Here is a 10,632-nt window from a genome sequence, read left to right as displayed (position 1 = left end):
TAAACATTGGGGTACAAGTGCCCCTATGCATCACATCCCTTGGGTAAATTCCTAGCAGTGCTATTGCTGGGTCATAGGGTAGATCTATTTAATTTTTTGAGGAACCTCCACACTGTTTTCCAGAGTGGCTGCACCAGTTTGCATTCCCACCAGCAGTGCAAGAGGGTTCCCATTTCTCCACATCCTCTCCAGCATCTATAGTCTCCTGATTTGTTCATTTTGGCCACTCTGGCTGGTGTGAGGTGATATCTCAGTGTAGTTTTGATTTGTATTTCCCTGATGAGGAGTGACATTGAACATCTTTTCATGTGCCTGTTGGCCATCTGGATGTCTTCTTTTTTTTTTTTTTTTTTTTTTTTTTAATTTATTTTTGGGACAGAGAGAGACAGAGCATGAACGGGGGAGGGGCAGAGAGAGAGGGAGACACAGAATCGGAAACAGGCTCCAGGCTCCGAGCCATCAGCCCAGAGCCTGACGCGGGGCTCGAACTCGCGGACCACGAGATCGTGACCTGGCTGAAGTCGGACGCTCGACCGACTGCGCCACCCAGGCGCCCCTGGATGTCTTCTTTAGCGAAGTGTCTATTCATGTTTTCTGCCCATTTCTTCACTGGATTATTTGTTTTTCAGGTGTGGAGTTTGGTGAGTTCTCTATAGATTTTGGATACTAGCCCTTTGTCTGATATGTCAATTGCAAATATCTTTTCCCATTCTGTCGGTTGCCTTTTATTTTTGCTGATTTTTTTCCTTTGCAATGCAGAAGCTTTTTATCTTCATGAGGACCCAATAGTTCATTTTTGCTTTTAATTCCCTTGCCTTTGGAGATGTGTCAAGTAAGAAATTGCTGCAGCTGAGGTCAGAGAGGTTTTTTCCTGCTTTCTCCTCTAGGGTTTTGATGGTTTCCTGTCTCACATTCAGGTCCTTTATCCATTGTGAGTTTATTTTTGTGAATGGTGGAAGAAAGTTTCAATCTTCTGCATGTTGCTGTCCAGTTCTCCCAGCACCATTTGTTAAAGAGACTGTCTTTTTTCCATTGGATATTCTTTCCTGCTTTGTCAAAGGTTAGTTGGCCATACTTGTGTGGGTCTAATTCTCGAGTCTCTATTCTATTCCATTGGTCTATGTATCTGTTTTTGTGCCAATACCATGCTGTCTTGATTTTTACAGCTTTGTAGTAGAAGCTAAAGCCTGGGATTGTGATGCCTCCCGCTTTGGTCTTCTTCTTCAATATTACTTTGGCTATTTGGGGTCTTTTATGGTTCCATACAAATTTTAAGATTGCTTGTTCTAGCTTTGAGAAGAATGCTGGTGCAATTTTTATTGGGATTGCATTGAATGTGTAGATTGCTTTGGGTAGTATTGACATTTTAATGATATTTATTCTTCCAGTCCATGAACACAGAATGTTTTTCCATTTCTTTGTATCTTCTTCAATTTCCTTCATAAGCTTTCTATAGTTTTCAGTATACAGATCTTTTACATCTTTGGTTAGGTTTATTCCTAGGTATTTCATGCTTCTTGGTGCAATTGTGAATGGGATCAGTTTCTTTATTTGTCTTTCTGTTGCTTCATTATTAGTGTATAAGAATGCAACTGATTTCTGTACATTAATTTTGTGTCCTGCGACTTTGCTGAATTCATGTATCAGTTCTAGCAGACTTTTGGTGGAGTCTATTGGGTTTTCCATGTATAATATCGTGTCATCTGCAAAAAGTGAAAGCTTGACTTCATCTTTGCCTATTTTTATGCCTTTGATTTCCTTTTGTTGTCTGATTGCTGATGCTAGCAGTTCCAATACTATGTTAAACAACAGCAGTGAGAGTGGGCATCCCTGTCGTGTTCCTGATCTCAGGGGTCTTGAATTCAATATTACGTCCACTCTTTTGCCAGACAAGAGAGAACTCCAGCCTCCTAGTCTGTGACACTGATCATGTCTTTATTCACCTTCATTCCTGAAGGGTATTTTTAGATGATATATTACTCTGGCTTGACAGTTCTTTTCTGTCAGAATTTTAAGGTTCATGATCTATTGTCTTCTGGCTTTGATGTTTTCTGACAAGAAATCTGTAGTCATTTGAATAATTGTTCACTTATGTATAGTATGTCCATCTTCTCCTGTGGTTTAAGACTTTATTCTTTCTCTTTGGCTTCCAGAAGGTTTATTATGTAGTGTGTGGACAAATTTCCTTTAACTTTATCCTCCTTGAGGTTTACTGGCCTTCTGGATTCTGAAAATATCTGTCTTTCTCAAGATTTGGGACAGTTTTAGCCATTATTCTTTTAGATATGTGTGTGTGTGTGTGTGTGTGTGTGTATTTCTGCATTAATCTCTTTCTTTTTTTTTGAGGAAATTCAGTTACATGAATATTGGTGCTTTTGATATTGTCTTATAGGTATATAAGACTCTGCTAATCTTTTTAATCTCCTTCTGTTATTCATATTGTACAGTTTTTATTGATTAAACTTCAGGTTCTTTGATTTTTTTTCCCATTCTACTGTTGTACTCATTTTATGAACTTATTTCAGATATTGTATTTTTTGGTTCTAAAATTTCTATTTGATTCTTTTTTCATTTTGTAGTTTTCTACAGAGAACTTACATCATTCCATGTATTTCAAGAGTGTTCACTTTTACCTCTTGGGTGGTTATACAGGCATATTGTGTTTTACCTCACTTCATAGGTACTACGTTTTTTACAAATTGAAGGTTTGTGGCAACCCTGCATTGAGCAAATCTCTCAGTGCCATTTTTTTTCCAACAGCATTTACTCACTTTGTGTCTCTGTGTCACATTTTAGTAATTCTTGTAATATCTCCAATTTTTTCATTATCGTTATATTTGTTATGGCGATCTATGATTAGTGATTTTTGATGTCACTGTTATAATTTTTTGGGGACATCACAAACCACACCCAGATAAGACCGTGAACTTAATAAATGTTGTGTGTGTTCTGACTGCTCCAACTGGCCATTCCCCTGTCTCTCTTCCTCTTGGCATGCCTCCCTATTCCCTGAGACACAGCAATATTGAAATTAGGTCAATTAATAATCCTACAATGGCCTCTAAGTGTTCAAGTAAAAGGAAGAGTTGCACAGCTATCACTTTATATCAAAAGCTAGAAAATATTAAGCTTAGTGAGGAAGGCATGCCAAAAGCTAGGATTGGCCAAAAGCTAGGCCCCTTGTACCAAACAGTTAACCAAGTTGTGCATACAGAGAAAAAGGTCTTGAAGGAAATTAAAAGTGTTACTCCAGTGAACAACACATGAATGATTTGGAAGCAAATAACTTTATTGTTGATTTGGAAAAAGTTTCAGTGGTCTACATGGAAGATCAAATCAGGTATAACATTTCCTTAAACAGAAGCCTAATCCAGAACAATTCCCTAATTCTCTTTACTTATTTGAAGCCTGAGACAGGCGAGGAAGCTGTAGAAGAAAAGTTTGAAGCTAGCAGAGATTCGTTCATGAGGTTTAAGGAAAGAAGTCCTCTCTATAACATCAGCGTGTAAAGGGAAACAGCAAAAGCTGATGTAGAAGTTGCAGTAAGTTATCTAGAAGATCTTGTTAAGATAATTAATGAAGGTGACCATACAAAACAACAGATTTTCAATGTAGGTGAAACAGCCTTCTATTGGAAGAAGATGCCATCTAGGACTTTTACAGCTAGAAGGATAAATTACCACTTGGTTTCAAAGTTTCAAAGGACAAGTTGACTCTTACTAGGGGTTAATACAGCTGATGCATTAAGCTGATGACTTTAAGTTGAAGCCAGTGTTCATTTGCCATTCTGAAAATCCTAGGGCCTTTGAGAATTATGCAACATCTATTTTGCTTGTGCTTTATAATGGAAAAACAAAGCCTGAATGACAGCCCATCTATTTACAATGTGGTTTACTGAATATTTTAAACCTACCGATGACACTTAATGCTCAGAAAAAAAAGATTCCTTGCAAAATATATCATTGACAATGCACCTGGTCACCCAAGAGCTCTGATAGAGATGTATAGTATAGTGAGATTAATGTTACTTTTATGCCTGCTAACGCAACATCTACATCAACTCTGCAACCCATGGATCAAGTAGTAATTTTGACTTTCAAGTTGCTTATTATTTAAGAAATATGTTTTGTAAGGCTCTAGCTGCCATAGATAATGATTCCTCTGATGGATCTGGGGAAAGTAAATTGAAAATCTTCTGGAAGGGATTCACCATTCTAGATGCCATTAAGAACATTCACGATTCATGGGAAGAGATCAAAATATCAACAACAACAGGAGTTTGTAAGAAGTTGATTCCAACTCTCATGGATGACTTTGAGGGGCCCAAGACTTCAGTGAAGGAAATAACTGCAGATGTGGTGGAAATAGCAAGTGAACTAAAATTGGAAGTGAAACCTGAAGATGTGACTGAATTGCTGCAATCTCATGATCAAACTTGAATGGATAAGGAATTGCTTCTTATGGATGAACAAAGACAGTAGTTTCTTGAGATGAAATTTACTCCTGGTGAAGATGCTATGAAGATGGTTGAAATGACAACAAAAGATTTAGAATATTACATAAGCTTATTGGATAAAACAGTGACAGGGTTTGAGAGGATTAAACTTTTTGAAAAAAAAGTTCTTCTGTTGGTAAAATGCTATCAAACAGAGTCACATACTACAGAGAAATCATTTGTGAAAGAAAGAGTTAACCAATGAAGCAAACTGTATTGTTGTCTATTTTAAGAAATTGCCACAGCCACCCCAGTCTTCAGCAACCATGATCAGTCAGCAGCCATCAACATGGAGGCAAGACCCTCCACCAGCAAGATTATAATTTACTAAAAACTTAGATGGTGGTTAGCATTGTTTAAAGTTTGATATGCACTGGGAAGCCTAAAAATTCATCTGACTCACTTTATTGCAATATTTTCTTTATTGCAGAGGTCTAAAACCAAACCTACAACATGTCTTAGGCATGGCTGAAATAGCTGCTTTAATGTCTTGTCTGGTAATTTTAATATCTGATCATTGTAGAATCTGTTGATTATATTTTTCCTTGAAATTTGGTCAGATTTGCTGGTTCTTTACATGTTTAGTAATTTTGGATTATATCCTTTACAATTTCATTTTTATACGATTTTGGAATTCTGCTAAAATATTTCAGATACTGTTTTGTTTTGTTTTAAGGGGAATCACTTTGTGTGTGTGTGTGTGTGTGTGTGTGTGTGTGTGTGTGTTTGGGAAGCAATGGTTTAGTTAGGTTCAAACTGTTGAGTTTTGTGGGTGAATGTCTGTTCATTTTTCAAAGCATTTGTTATGCTGTTTGGGGTCTGCCCTTTGCATATGCCACCCAGGTTAGTTGAGGCTTGGCAGTGGGTTATACACATGTTCAGTTTTTAAAACCTTTGATTCACTTCTTTGGTTATGTTTCACATATGTACAATTTAGAGGTGAGTCTGAGACTTGTATTGATTCATACACAGCAGTAAATGACCTCCCCCAGCTCTGTCCTCACCAGGATTTCTCCATAGTCTGGCTCCAAGAGACTCTTTTTCTGGTTCTTCTGGATAGAATGTAATACAGAGTTCTTTCAGATGGGGTCGTCTTGAACTGCCATGTAGTTCCATGTGATGAGGCTCCTCTGTGGAAAAAGCAATGGAAGGAAAGAGGGGGGGAAAAAAGGAGAGACGTTCCTCTCCCTGACACACTCTTTGCACAACAAAGGCATTTTTTCTTAGTTCTTCTAAGATATGAAGTTTTACTTAAAGTTTTAGGTGGTCACCTTACCTCCACCATAACAATACAGCTCTGTGATTATAGCTGGACTTGGGGAAGGGGAAGCTGGACTTGGGGAAGGCTGAGAAGGGGCCTCTGCTGATCTTTTGCAAGAAAGATAGGTTTTCTTGAAATTTTGCTGTGCGTGCTCACAATGGAGTTTCCCAATTCAGTCCGCCCTTGGGTCAAAGCTTGGAGATAAAGGAAAAACAACAGGAATCTCATCATCACTACACTGACCTTTAAATTTTGGCTTTCATCCCCAATATACCTGGTATTCTTTATGTTTCAGAATCCTGAGGTATTTTTTTGTTTGTTTGTTTTTGTCCAGAGCTTTTAACTGCACATAGTGGGTAAAATGGGTTCTGGTGGACTTACTCTACTTTGGCCAGCACTGGACATAGCTGAACCTATTAAACATAATTTTCACAGTTGATAGAAGGATGCAGAGACCCTGCTGTGATAGGAAATAACCTGTTATTTAAATTCTGTCTCTTCGTTAATTAAGTAGAGATAATGTCACCTTGCTGTTACTTTTTTGTTTAATACATATTTTAAGTTATAGCTTCATGGGAGGATGAACTCATTTGTGTATTACAACAAAAGTTATGCGTGCAAGATTACACAGAGATCACACACTGCAATAGTTACTAGTTAACGTTTGGAAAATGAGATGATGGAAGGCAGTTTGTTATTGTTTAACCCTATACATGTTTGCATTTTTTGAGTATTAGAAATGACTAGGCCAAACTAAGGAGAGAAGAATAATCTTCCTGACCCTAAAACTTCTAGTCAGTGTTAGACTCCACAGATATCCCATTATTTACATTTGATTTCTTTAAAAATTTTTTAATGTTTATTTAAATTTGAGAGAGAGACATAGAGCCTGAATTGGGGAAGGGGCAGAGAGAGAGGGAGACACAGAATCCAAAGCAGGCTCCAGACTCTGAGCTGTCAGCATGGAGCCTGACACGGGGCTCAAACCCATGAACTGATATCATGACCTGAGCTGAAGTCAGACTCTCAACCGACTGAGCCACTCAGGCGCCCCTTATATCTGATTTCTAACTGCAGTAGAAACCTTTGGTGTTTGTCTGTTCAACTCATCACAACCTTCTTTCTTAAAGAATCTCAACTCCCCCTACTTCCGTCCCTCTCCTTTTCTTCCCAGAGGCCAGGTCACTGGCCCCAAAGTTTGGTAAAAGACCCTACCTCCCTGGCCAGCTAAAGGATTCTCTTTCCTGAGGATTTGTAGTGGGGACTGAAAAGGGCTAGCTTCTTCTGCCCTGTGCATTTGATCTGAGGTTATTCTGATTCAGGAACTGTTGTGGCACAACCACCTTCTACAACATGCAGAAGTAAGTAGAGAAAGTGATACAGCAGAGAGGAGAGAAAGGAGCATGGAAAGGTACAAATGAAAGACCATGTGGCCAGATAAGAGGAAGAGAATTAATTAAGCATCATGAGAATGAGACTGAGAATAAATGAACGAATAAACTGAGAGAAATGCTGAGTTACTCCTAAAGGCTTTTTAATTTTCTAGTTCTGATACCTTTTGTAGTGTGTCAGTATTCTTCCCCTTTTATTCAGGGATGCAGTGATTACAATTATCCAATTTTCCTTAAACTGTCTTAATTAACTAAGACATTAGACTTCTCTCTCTACATAGAAAACCAACAGCATCATGGGAAAATGTGATTTAGTCATTTTGAAAAGATTTGCTTATTACTTTTTTAAAACATTTCTTTATATATATATATATATATATATATATATATATATATATATATATTTAATTTTTAGAGACAGAAAGAGCGAGGGAGGGGCAGAGAGAGAAAGGGAGAGAAAGAATATCAAGCAGGTTCCATGCTCAGCTTAATCCCATGAACCATGAGATCATGACCTGAGCTGAAATCAAGAGTCAGACACTTAGCCGACTGAGCCACCCAGGAACACCTTGCTTATAATTTTGAAAAGAAAGAGATGATTGAGACTGTACATATATGAAACAGTTCTAGGAAGGCAAAATCCAGTATACTAACACCCGATTTTATCTTTAATGGGGGGATAGCATGGAAAAAATACTATAGTAAAGATGGGGAGGGATGGGAGCATGTGTACCGATTAGGAAAAAATAATATCCCAAGAATTTTGGAATTAACAGTCTGCTCAGAAAAAAATTAGCTACATTTGTTTGTTCAACAAATAGTTTTTGAGCAGCCACTGAATACCAAGTATTGTTATAAGTGCTGGAGATAGAGCAGTGAATAATGTGAGGTCTATTCACTTGGTGCTTCTAGTGGAGGGTAGGTCTGGCAATGACAAACACACACAATGCGTGAGGGCTATTAAAAACATAAACCGGGGTCAGAAGTTAGAGAATGCCTGGGCAAGTATGCTATTTTATATAGGAAGGCCCAGAGAAGCCTCACTGATAAGTGGCATACATGTCACTGAGATCTGAGTGAAGTGAAGGAGCAAGCCAGGTTGATCTCTGGGAAGCACGTTAGGCATGTTTGAGCAAGAACAAGATTTCCCATAAGAAGTAAGAAAGGGAGAGAGTGGTAAATGATGAGACTAGGAGGAGGTGTGTAACAGGGAGGGCTGAATCCTGTTGGTTGTAAGAACTTTGGGTTTTACTGTGAGTGTTATAGGAAACCATTGGATGGTTTTGAGCAGAGGAGCAAAACAACCCAAGTCTTACCAAATCCCTCCAAATGCAGTGGGGAGAACAAACTTCTGTGCAGCAAGTTTGCAAGTGGGGAGACTGATAGTAGGCTCTTAGAATTCTCCAGGTGAGAGAATTTAGTTGCTTAGACTCAAGTGGAAGTGGTGAGATGTAGTCAAGATGTATTTGAAGGTGGGGCTGACAGGATTAGTGGATGGAACAGTTTTGAGTTGTGTGGAATAAGAGTTTCATGTTTTGCTTAAGTTTTTGGCTTAACAGCTGGGTGACTGGAGATGCCATTAAGTAAGATGAAGAGTCACAAACAAGATGAGCTCTATTTTAGGATGCCTATCGGTAGCTAACAATATGCCATTTGGAAGATACCAAACACCGTTATAAGACATACTTTAAATATATTAGTTCATTCACATCTCTGTGAGATAGATTAATAATATTATTGATTAATGATATCAGGAAACTGATGCACACAGAAGTTATATATCCCCTGCCCAACTAGTATAATGCAAAGTTAGGATCTGAACCTGGGGAGTTTAGTTCCAGAATCTGTTCACCTAGGTATCTAAATGGATATATTTAGCAGGCAGTTGGATATAACAGTCTTCAGTTCAGGAAGTCAGGTATAAGTAGAGATCTACATTTAAGAGTTATTAGCCTATGGAGCATGTTTGGAGCCATGATACTAGTTGAGATCATTTAGGGAAAGAGTATAGATAGGGAATAAGTTCAAGGGCTAAATACTGCAGCATTTCATCATCTAGAGCTCAGGGATGAGAGAAAGCTCCAGTAAAGAATACAGAGGAATAGAATAGCCAGTGGAGTAGGAGAAAAACCAGTACAGTGTAGTATTTGGGAAGCCAGATGTAGAAAGTGTTTTAAGGAGGATGGTCAGCTCTGTCAAATACTACTGATGGCCTGAAAGAATTGGTCAGCAGATTTGGCTCATTGGTGACTAAGAGCATTTTCAGAGGAAAGAGGGGTGGATCAAGAGGGATGGAGGAGGTGATATGGAGATCCCAAGCCTGAATGATTTTGAGGAGTTTTTTTAAATGGTAGCATACATAGGTTAGTTCTCTTTTTCTTCTCTTCTAGTGCCGCCCTACTCACTCCTTCAGACTATGACACTCCATCAGTGCCAAACTGGTGACTCCCAGAGAAATCATCTGTGAGGGCCTTACAAAGCAAAGTCCTTGGAAAAAACACTTGACCAACAGCTAATCATACACTTGTTTTGATCTCTGCCTTTCTTTGGTTCATGGGCCACTTATCTACCCGCACCTGGCCCTGCTAACCCAGGTGACTCCCTAACCACAATCTCTTAACCGCCTTCCCAAGCTCCCAGACTGGATCAGGTGTCTATTTTATGATTATAGCATCCTTCACTTCGCTTTATGGAACTTATAACAGTTTGTATTTATACTTATTTGTGTTATTATTTTATTTATGTTCATCTTCTTTACTAAACGGTGCTAAGACTATGGGCTCTGGAGTTGGTCACCCAAGGTACAAATCCTGGTCACATATACTAGTGGGTGACTGTGGGCAAGGAACTTAACAACTTGGAGACACTATTTCGGCATCTGTAAAATTGGGGTTAAAGTAGCATTCACCTCATATAATTTTGTGAGGCTAATACAACATGTAAAGGTGCCTGACACTGAATAAATTTTAAAATCATTATGAACATATTAAAGTAGAAAATGCGTTTTTAAAAATATATCTCCAAAATAAGCCATGACTAATCCTTTTCACCTTTTCTCTTTCCTCTCTTCACCCCAGCTTGGCCTTACTGTGTTATATATTAACCACATTTCTTCTTTTACCTTTATTATACCTGAGTGCAAAAACCCATTATCTTATTGAATTTACCAACTGATACATTTTTTTAATGGAAATGATATAAAATGTTAAAAGATATTCCATTCCCCCCCACAATACAGAAGCTCCTTTCTTGTTTTTCTAGAATATCTACTAAATAAAAGGCACTAATTTGTTTTTCCATTACAAATCACCACTAAACCTAACATCTTAAGCCAGTGATTTATTATGGCTTTCTATGATTTTGTGGGTAAATTGGGCTCATTTCATTAGCTCCAGTTTAGTTTCTCTAATACTGTTGTGGGCCAAAGGAGGCTGGGGTTATAGTCATCTGTAGGCTTGAATGATCTGGATGACAAATGTGGTTTC

At 38.3% G+C, this 10,632-nt stretch overlaps 1 pseudogene; it reads left to right on the top strand.

The window, feature by feature from the left end:
- The first annotated feature begins 3,054 nt into the window (after positions 1-3,054).
- LOC128777776 (tigger transposable element-derived protein 1-like) lies at positions 3,055-4,818 on the top strand (annotated as a pseudogene).
- The last annotated feature ends 5,814 nt before the right edge of the window (positions 4,819-10,632 follow it).

The sequence above is a fragment of the Panthera pardus genome, unplaced genomic scaffold (genome assembly GCF_024362965.1).
Source record: "Panthera pardus isolate Hobbes unplaced genomic scaffold, ASM2436296v1 HiC_scaffold_17, whole genome shotgun sequence".
Taxonomy (NCBI): domain Eukaryota; kingdom Metazoa; phylum Chordata; class Mammalia; order Carnivora; family Felidae; genus Panthera; species Panthera pardus.
Note: the sequence above shows the minus strand (reverse complement) of the source record. Positions and strands in the feature narration are given on the sequence as shown.